We start from the raw sequence: 9,859 nt of genomic DNA on the forward strand, positions 1-9,859 counted from the left end.
CTACAGTGTGGCCATCTCCCTGGGAGGTGATTTCTCACCTTTGCTCCTTTTCTTTCTCTCCATGTCTCTTTCTTGCAAGTGCATGTGCCCTATAGCAGAACTAAAAACATGGGATATAATGTGTTAAGTTTGCACAATTACACGAACATGACTGGATTATCAAGAGGAACCTGTTTGATAAGCAAGATGTTTAGAGATAAATACAATAAAGAGAAATATATAAATATAAACACGATAAAGAGTTTTGATGTTATTGAACCCACGAAAGAGAATATCTGGGGTATAGGGTGGAATTATCAGTCAGTACAGAGTATTGTAATCATTTGGGGAAGGATTTAAATTATAGATAAAGGGAGAAACACTGAGTCTTGATGCTCAAAAGCTTCACAAAACATCTGCCCCTTATTTTTTATTTTTTAATTTTAATTATTTTCGAGAGATTTTTGCTATAGGAGTCATAAGTTCTCTGGAGAGACAGAGATGGAAAGTGAGAAATCACCCCCCAGGGGGGATGGCCATGCCACAATCCCTTCTCATCCATTCTCCTCTCGGGATCCTGGGCACGCACACACACACGCCCAGCGTGAGTTTAAGCCATCGGGTCCAAGACTTGAACTGCAGTCGACTACATGGGAGTCTAGTGACATAACCATTACACTAACTGCTAGTCCCTCAAGATTCATTTCTAACAACCTCTTGGTAGTGCCAATGATGCTGGCCTATGGACTATACTTGAATAGTAAGGATCTGTCCTGCCTGAGGAATCTACCATGTGAAGAAAATCCTGAACTTGAAAATGACAAAGCTTCCTCTTCTGGTGGCTTTCATGAGTTATACCATTACTACCTTTATTTTCCACTGAAAAAAGGGTGGGGTAGGGACCAGCAGTTGGCATAATGGATTCCCATGTAGTCAACCACGTTTTGAGTCCCAGACCTAATGGCTTAAACTCAGGGTGGGCGCATGTGCTTGCGTGCCCAAGATCCCAAGAGGGGAATGGAGGAGAAGGGATTGTGGTGTGGCCATTCCCCCTGGGGGGTGATTTCTCACTTTCTGTCTCTCTGTCTCTGTCTTTCTGGTGAGTGCACACACCCTATAGCGAAAACCTTTCCAAAAAAGAAAGAAAAGGGTGGGATAGAGAGGCAATGAATTCTTTTGTGTCTTTGATATTTCTGTCTTTTTTTTTTCCTTAGGATCCAGCAGGTGGCATGGTGATTAAGGGCACTGGACTCCCACATGGCTGACCATAGTTTGAGTCCCAGGCCTGAAGTCTTGATTTCTCACTTTCCCTCTCTCTCTCCCCGGAAATATTAAAAATAGTAATAATAGATAAAGTTAAGTAATTCTTTAGAGGGGTAAAAAAAAAAAAAAACCTGTTTTTCCTAGCCATCATTATCTCCTGGCTTCACTTCTATTTATACCTAACCTAACCCTACCAAACATCATTTCAACCACCCTCTGCCAGCCCTGTCAACTTCCCTAAACTCTTGTCTTTCTGTCCCTCTCTACTTAAAAACTTCCAACTTTGGGTCCATATAGTCTGGCTCTAAGTTCTATGTCTACATCTGACTACAGCTGAAGAGAATGACACAATCATTTGAATTATTGTTCAAAAATAGTTGTATGAGTTTCTGGTCAACTTCTGCTATTCTTTTTTTTTTTTTGGAGAGGTTTTTGCTACAGAGCGCATGTGCTCGCCAGAAAGAGAGAGACAGAGAGACAGAAAGCAAGAAATCATCCCCCAGGGGGGATGGCCACACCACCGCAATCCCTTCTCCTCCATTCTCCTCTCAGGATCTTGGGCATGCACGCACACATGCCTGGTGTGAGTTTAAGCTACCGGGTCCGGGACTCAAACTGCAGTTGGCTACATGGGAGTTCAGCGACATAGCCAGTAGGCTAACTGCTGGTCCCAACTTCTGCTATTCTTCAAACTATCTTTTTTTTTGAGAAATTTTTGCTGTAGGGTGCATGTACTCACCAGAGAGACAGAAAACAAGAAATCATCCTCCAGGGGGAATAGCCATGCCTTAATTCCTTCTCCATTTTCAGAATTTGGGGCATGCATACGCACATGCCTGGCATGAGTTTTAAGCCACCAGGTCTGGGACTCGAACCGTAGTTGACTACATAGGAATCCAGCGACACAACCATTATGCCATCTGCTGGTCCCCAGCCCATCACTTTTTTTTTTTTTTAAGAATTACTTTATTTAACTTTATTTTATTTATTTATTTATTTATTTTTAATTTGATAAGAGAGAGAGAGAAAGAAAGAAAGCTGGCAGGCCTAGGACTCAAACTGCAGTCAGTTATGTGGGAGTCCAGTGGCCCCAACCCCCAAGCCCCCTGCGGGCCCCCCCCATCACTTTTTTTTTTTTTTGGAGAGGTTTTCGCTATAGGGCACATGTGCTCGCCAGACAGGCAGAGAGAGACATAAAGACAGAAAGCGAGAAATCACCCCCCAGGGGGGATGGTCACGCCGTAATCCCTTCTCCTCCATTCTCCTCTCGGGATCTTGGGCATGCACGCACACGCGCCTGGCATGAGTTTTAAGCCACTGGGTCCGGGATGCGAACTGCGGTTGACTACGTGGGAGTCCAACGATATAGCCATTACGCTAACTGCTGGTTCCAACTCTTCCTACTTCTTTCAGACTATTATTACATAACCATACCTTCACATTTACAGACTTGATTTTGATTTTCAGATGCATATTGCTTTAGCAATTCATTCCCAAGTTTGTCATCTCTATCAAGTCCCTAATTCAGTAATACAGCTAAAGTGCTTGAAAAAAATGCCTAACACATGGTAAGTATTATTATTGTACTTCGTCGTCCTTAGAGGACATCAAAAGCAAATTCCTCTAGTTGTGTTTTAGTTCCCAACTCCTCCCACCCCTTTTTTTCAGGAAATTAGTTCTATCAAGTTAAGATCTCTATAATCTCTTCCCCCTCTTCCAAAATATATAAATATGCTTAGGTCTTATTTATTTTAAAAGAGAAAGATTCTCTGTGTAGCTATCTCCTATAGCATTTAACTTATCCTAGTCAGGATTCCTGAAGACACAGTATATAGTTAACTCCAGTTCCTTACTTCCCACTTATCCCTCAACACATTGTAATTTGTTTTCCCCCCACCCTTTATACTTCTTCAAAAGTAACCATTGACCTAATTACCAAATACAAATGACCTTTCAGTCTTTCTAGATCTTTCTGCTACATTTGCTTCTTTCTTAAAGCACTGTTTTCTATTATCTTCCTTAACACCATTCATTTTCCACAGGGTTTTCTCCTATTCATCTAGATTCTCAGTCTGCATCCCATGTGACTTATTTTTTCACCCATCCCTTAGATATTAATTATCTTATGATTTTATTCTCCGCCATCATTCTACTTTCTAAACCCTTTAGTGACTTCTTGGAGTTCTGTTCACAAAAACGAAAACAAAAAACACTAATGTTTAAAAGGGGACTCTTTCTTTCTTTCTTTCTTTCTTTCTTTCTTTCTTTCTTTCTTTCTTTCTTTCTTTCTTTCTTAATAGGTAAAAAGAATATCAAAAATCTAGAATAAACTCACAAGTCAGTCACACTGACTTGAGGATGTGTACCGCTCCTTCAAAGCTGCTCCCAACTCCAAATCTAACCAACTTTTTAGCTCGTCATCACTGATTACAACTCCCCTCCTGTCAATTTAGTTTACAATCCTGCTTTGGGGATTGGGGATGACTCTCAATGGTGATTCTTTTGAACCAGGACTCACGTAACAAAGACTATTTGTTGAAGTTTGGAGTAAATGGGACTATAATAGAAAGGTAAACTGGAGCCAGAACTAAAGTAGACAAAATTTAGAGAAAGGAATTTGTGTTATATACAAGAGATGAGTGAAAGCTATTGAATACTTATTAAATGAGAAGTATGCAGAGATTATTGTTCAGGAAGACTCATCTTGTATCAATATCTAACCGTACTGGACAATGTAGGAGCTCCATTCTAGATCATAGGAAGGTGTAGATTTAGTCCAAGTGGAAGAATACAAGGAAAAGAAGAGGGCCAACCCTCTACGGCAGCAGCTAAAAATTTTGCGCATAGAAAGCTAGCTCCCATATAGCCAAATGTGGTTCAAATCCTGGCCTCAGCAGCTTCAGAAAACATTTAAAATACATGTGTGCATGCCCTAAATCTTGATGGGATGGAGAAATTGAGGAAGAAGGATTGTGGAATCACCACACACCATCAGGGAGTGTTTTCTTTCCCCTACTGTGGAGAGCATTTACCCTCTGGCAATTAAAAACAAAAAAGAGAGACCAGTAGATGGAGTAATGGTTACATTGCTGGACTCCCACATAGTCAGCTGTGGTTCAAGTCTCAGACCCAGCTGCTTAAAACTTATGCTGGGCGTGTGTGCATGTGTGCCCAAGATCCCAAGAGGAGAATGGAGGAGAAGGGATTGTGATGTGGCCATCCTCCTCAACCCGGAGTGATTTTTCTCTTTTTGTCTCTCTGTCTTTCTGGCAAGTGCACATACTCTACAGCAAAAATCTCTAAGACAAAACAACACACACACAAAAGAACAGAATACCAAAACATTTTAAAAAGGAAGGAGTTTTTGTTACTCTCCATTCTAAAGAACTGTAACAAGTAATGAGAAATAGGTATATCAACCAGTATGGAGAGGTCTACAAGATATATTGTTAAGGAAAACAAAACAAGGTGCAGAACAGTATATGTGTATTCCTGTCTTTTGTCTAAGAAAGAGAAATGCTGAAAAATAGTTTAGATTAAATGTTCCCAGGAATAAGGGAAAGGAGATAGGAATTGAAACAATATTTCTTGGGCCAGCTGTATGGCATGGAGGTTAAGGCAGCTGGATCTTACATGGCCTACTGTGCAGTTCAAGACCCAGACACAGCATCTTGAAAAACATGATGGGTGCATGTGCCTATGTGGCCATTCTCCTGAGGAGAAGGAAGAAGAGATTGTGGCATAGTCAACCCCCTCTGGGGGAGTGATTTCTCATTTTCTCTCTCTCTAGTGGGTGCACCCATCCTATAGCAAAATAAATAATAAATAAGTAAAATTTAAAAAGAAAGAAAAGAATACTTCTCTATGGATTCTTTATATTTTGACTTTGAACCATAAAAATTTAATAACCAGGGGCCAGCAGGTGGCGTGATGGTTAAGACACTGGATTCCCACATGGCCAATCATAATTCAAGTCCTGGAACTGATGGCTTGCTTTCTCATTTTCTCTCTCTCCTTGTCTCTGATGACTACATGTGTCTTGTAGGAAATCAAAAATAATAATAATGACAAATTAAATAATTCTTAAAAAATTTTATAACCAGTCAAAAATGAAATAATTTAAAAGCAATCATATAATTGAAAACTAATTGAAATAATGAACTTATGAAAAATAAGTAATACTAAAATAAAGGTTTTATTCAAATGACTAGATGATAGTACTTTGTATATTCTTAGTGGGTGCAGGCTAAGGACAAAAAAGAATCACAAAAAAATGTTAATACTGGTTTTGTTATTTGGGAACTATTTTCTTTATATTGTAGGATAAAGCAAATAATACTTATAATAAGTTGTTAGGAATTAAGTGTTTTCAATGCAAGAAAGTAAAACTATAAATCAAAATCCAGGCCAGCAAGTGGCATGGTGATTAAAGATGTTGGATTCCCACATGGTGGACTGTGGTTCAAGTCCCAGACCTGGTGGCTTGTTTTCTCACTTTTCTGCTCTTGCTCTCACTCTCTTGCTTTGTCTTCCTCTGATCAAATTTAAATAAAAACATAACGTTAAATAAAATGAAAGAAAATAATCAACTTAAAAAAAGAGAACTAAAATTCCAAGAAATAAAAGGTAAGTACTTTACATCTCTTATACGTAGTAAATTAAGGAATACAGGCTAGCAATTCAAAAGGACATTAGGAAGGAAGAATTTAGTGTGTTTTAAAATTTTGTATCAAATTTGATACATTTTGTTTTACAAATTAAAATGTATATTTTTAATAATGTTTAAATATTAGGTTGTCAGAAAAGTCACATATTTTTCTGCTTTTCTATTCAAATATGCATCCTGACTTTCCTGATGGCCAAATATTTTCATTTGTTCTACTTTCAAAAACAGAAAACAATGATAGCCTATACAGAGATAGTAACATTGAAAATAGAAAGAAATTACATAGCTAAAGCATAAGCGATCTAGAGGGTTATTGACTGAATTTATGGTTGGAAAAACCAGGGGGGGAAAAATAGATTCAGAAGACTCCAAAGTTCAAGTTTTATGGCTAAAAGAACAGTAGAGCTAAGTATAGAAATAGGAAGGGCTGACCCTGTAGCATAGACCTGGATTTAAGCTCTGTGCATGGAAAGCCAGATCATTCATGGCTGAGTCTCAGCGCTGGTGGCTGGGGAAACATGCTAGGTATATGTGCATGCATGCTCAGAGAAAAGGAAGAAAAAGGATTGTGATGTCACCACACCCTATTGTGGGGTGCTTTCTTCTCTGTCTTTATCTCTGACAAATGCCCATGTCAGTAAACAAAGAAAAGAAGATGGAGGGAGTGGGGAAGAAGAAATATTAAAAGGGAGAGGGGGCAGAGAAGAAGACAACCAGAGAAAAGGCTAATTTGAAAGATTCTGTTTTAAACAATTCTAGTTGCATATTTTCAGTAAGCAATGAGAAATGTAAAATCCTTATTGTGGAAAGAAGTTCAGAATTTAAAAAAGCTTTGGTAAAAGTCCTCATGTAAAAGTAAGCTTAATATTCGGTAATATCAAATGTTGGTTTAGACAGAGAGTAAAGTTCTAAAAGGAACATAAAGAAAACAGAGGCCAGTATGTGGGGTAATGGTTAGGGCTTCAGATCTTACAGGGCAGTCTCTGTGGTTAGAGTCCCTGACCTAGTGATAGGAAGTTGATTTCTCAGTTTCACTCTCTCTGTCTCTGTCTGCCTCTTCTCTCTGGTGAACAGGTGTGCCCTATGGCCAAAAAAAAAAAAAAAAAAAAAAAAAAAAATTAAAGAAAATGAAAAGCACAAGGAGTCTGACAAAATGTTTTCAGATAAGTGGGAAAAGCAGACAAATGCTATTTTATGAAAGGCACAGGAGAGATGGGGACATCAGTGGCAGTTTATATATCACGAAGAATGTAGATAGCAAAAAGACTTGGTGATCAGGCCAGCAGGTGGCATGGTAGTTAAGATGTGGGATTCCCACATGGCCAACTACAGTTCAAATCCCAAGCCCAGCTGCTTTAAAATCATGCTACATGCGTGTGTGTGCACCACCAAAATCCCCAGAGGAGAATGGAGTGCTGCATGGTCATTCCTTCCCCCAACTCATATGACTTTTCACTTTCCTTCTCTTTCTCCAGGAATCACACATGTCCTATGGCAAAAATAAATTTTTTTAAAAGTCACTAATAATTCTGAGTCTGGCAATCTATCCTTAAGAAATGATTCAAGAGATGTAAACAAAAAAACACATTCATCTCACTATTGTGAGTATTGTGTTTAATATTGGAAAATTTGAATCACACTACATGCGTAATGGTTAGTAAATTGTTTATACTATGAAATACTAGCAGCAATTAAAATAATGCCTTGAAGAATTTTATGGCAGGGGTAATGCAAAGGAAAAAATATAGGAGAATTACATATCTAGGATGTTCTCAACTGTATAAAAATATATAAAAAATTACCTCCAAGTAATATGAGAAAAATGTTAACTATTTCTTGGAGTAGGATTATTAATGACTTGGACTTCTTTTTATTTTTTTTTTTTGCTTTCAAAATTACGATAAAATAGTTTTAAACTATTGCATTAGTATACTACTAAAACAATAACTGTGTCATCAAATAAATTGAAATTTGGTTCAGATGTGTTTACTTTTTTGTTTTTTTATTTTTATTATTATTTATTATTATGTATGCATTAAATTCCTATACATCATTTATATTGTAAAGAGATTTTATTCAACATGATATATGCCACACACCAGGCAAGTTGAGAATACTATGCATGACATAATCAACAGGCAACAAACCATGTCTGTGTCTCACAAATGTCTTACTTCTCCATTTTTTCCCAAATTTCCCTTCCTGCATTCTTCTCCTCTCCCATTCTCCTTCCATTTTTTTCCCAGAGACCAAAACAATTTTCAATACTTTTATGTCCTTCAGTCTTTCAGTCTCTACCATATAGTACTGACAGTTGGTATATGCTAAGCAGAGATATACAATGTCTCCGTTTCATAGCCTTACTTGCTTCACTCAGCAATAAATCTAACATGTTCATCCACTTTCTATCAAATGTCAAGGTCTTGTTTTTTATGAATGAATAGTATTTCTGGGGACCAGCAGGTGGTTAAGGCACTGGAGACTCCCACATGGCCGACTGCGGTTCAAATACTGGACCTGGTGGCTTGCTTTCTCACTTTCCTCTCTCTCTTTGTATCTCTCTTTTGTCAAATTAAAATAAATGAATGAATGAATGAATGAATAGTATTCCATGGAGTATATGTGCCATACTTTTTCAATCCATTAGTCTGTTTGTGGACATTTGGTTTGGTTCCATGACTTAGCAATTGTGAATAATGCCACAGTAAGTATAGTTGTGCAAATGCTTTTCCAACTCAGTGTTCTCCTATCCTTTGGGTAGATACCCAGGAGTGGAATTGTTGGATCATATGGTAGTTCTATTTGAAAGTCTTTTAGGAATCTCCATATTGTTCTTCACAGTGGCTGAACCAATTTACATTCCCACTAGTGATGTAGGAGAATTCCCCTTTTACCACATCCCCCCCAGCATTTATCATTTCTTTTTTTTTTTTTTAATTCTCCATTGACACTAGGGTTAGGTGGTATCTCATTGTAGTTTTGATCTGCATCTCCCTTATGATGAAGGATGCTGAGCATTTTTTCATATGCTTTTTGGCTGTTTGTATGTCTTCCTTAGAGAACTGTTTATTCAGCTCATTTTTCCATCTTTTAATTGAGTTAATCATTTTCTTCCATGCAGAGGTGTTTCCATTTTCTCATTTTTTTAAAGGTTTTTGCCATAAGCCACATGTGCTCACCAGAGAAAGAGGGAGAGATACAGTGAAAAGGAAAGTGAGAAATCACACACACACACACACACCCAGGGGGGATGTCTATGCCACAGTCCCTTCTTCTCCATTCTCTTGGGATTTTGGCTATGCATGCACACATACCTAGTGTGATTTATAAGCCACTGAGTTTGGGAATCAAACAGTGGTCTGCTACGTGGGAATCCAGCACCTTAACCATTACACTACCTGCTGGCACCCCATTTTCTCATTTTTATTCTTGCTGAATTAGATACTTTGGTATCTAATTTCAAGAAGGGTCTATGGATAAACTCTCTTAGAATACATATGTCTGAAATTTTTATTTTTTAAAAAGAGATTTTCAATATAGGGCGGGTGCGCTTGCTGGAGAGACAGCGAGAAACCACCTCTTGGGGGAGATGACCATGCTGCAATCCCTTCTCCTCCATTTTCCTCTTGGGATCTTGGGCACACATACACATGCACCTGGCGTGAGTTTTTTCTTTTACTCATCTGTGTTTGTTACCACCTCTTTAAGCAGAGTATAATAAATTGGGTGCACTTCCATTCATAAGCCTCACTGAGTTACTTTTCCCACGGCTTTGAATATACTCAAGTTGGCCTATAATTATGTCTCTCTAAATGCTCTTCTTTGGCAACAAGCCCTGTTGAGAGTTCTCCCTCAAGCTGCTTCAGCTTAACCTTTTTTTTTTTTTTTTTTTTTTTGCTTTAGGGCATGTGCGCTAGCCAAAGAGACAGAGAGACAGAAAGTGAGAAATCA

This window comes from Tupaia chinensis, unplaced genomic scaffold (genome assembly GCF_000334495.1).
Source record: "Tupaia chinensis unplaced genomic scaffold, TupChi_1.0 Scaffold000661_1, whole genome shotgun sequence".
Taxonomy (NCBI): Eukaryota; Metazoa; Chordata; class Mammalia; order Scandentia; family Tupaiidae; genus Tupaia; species Tupaia belangeri.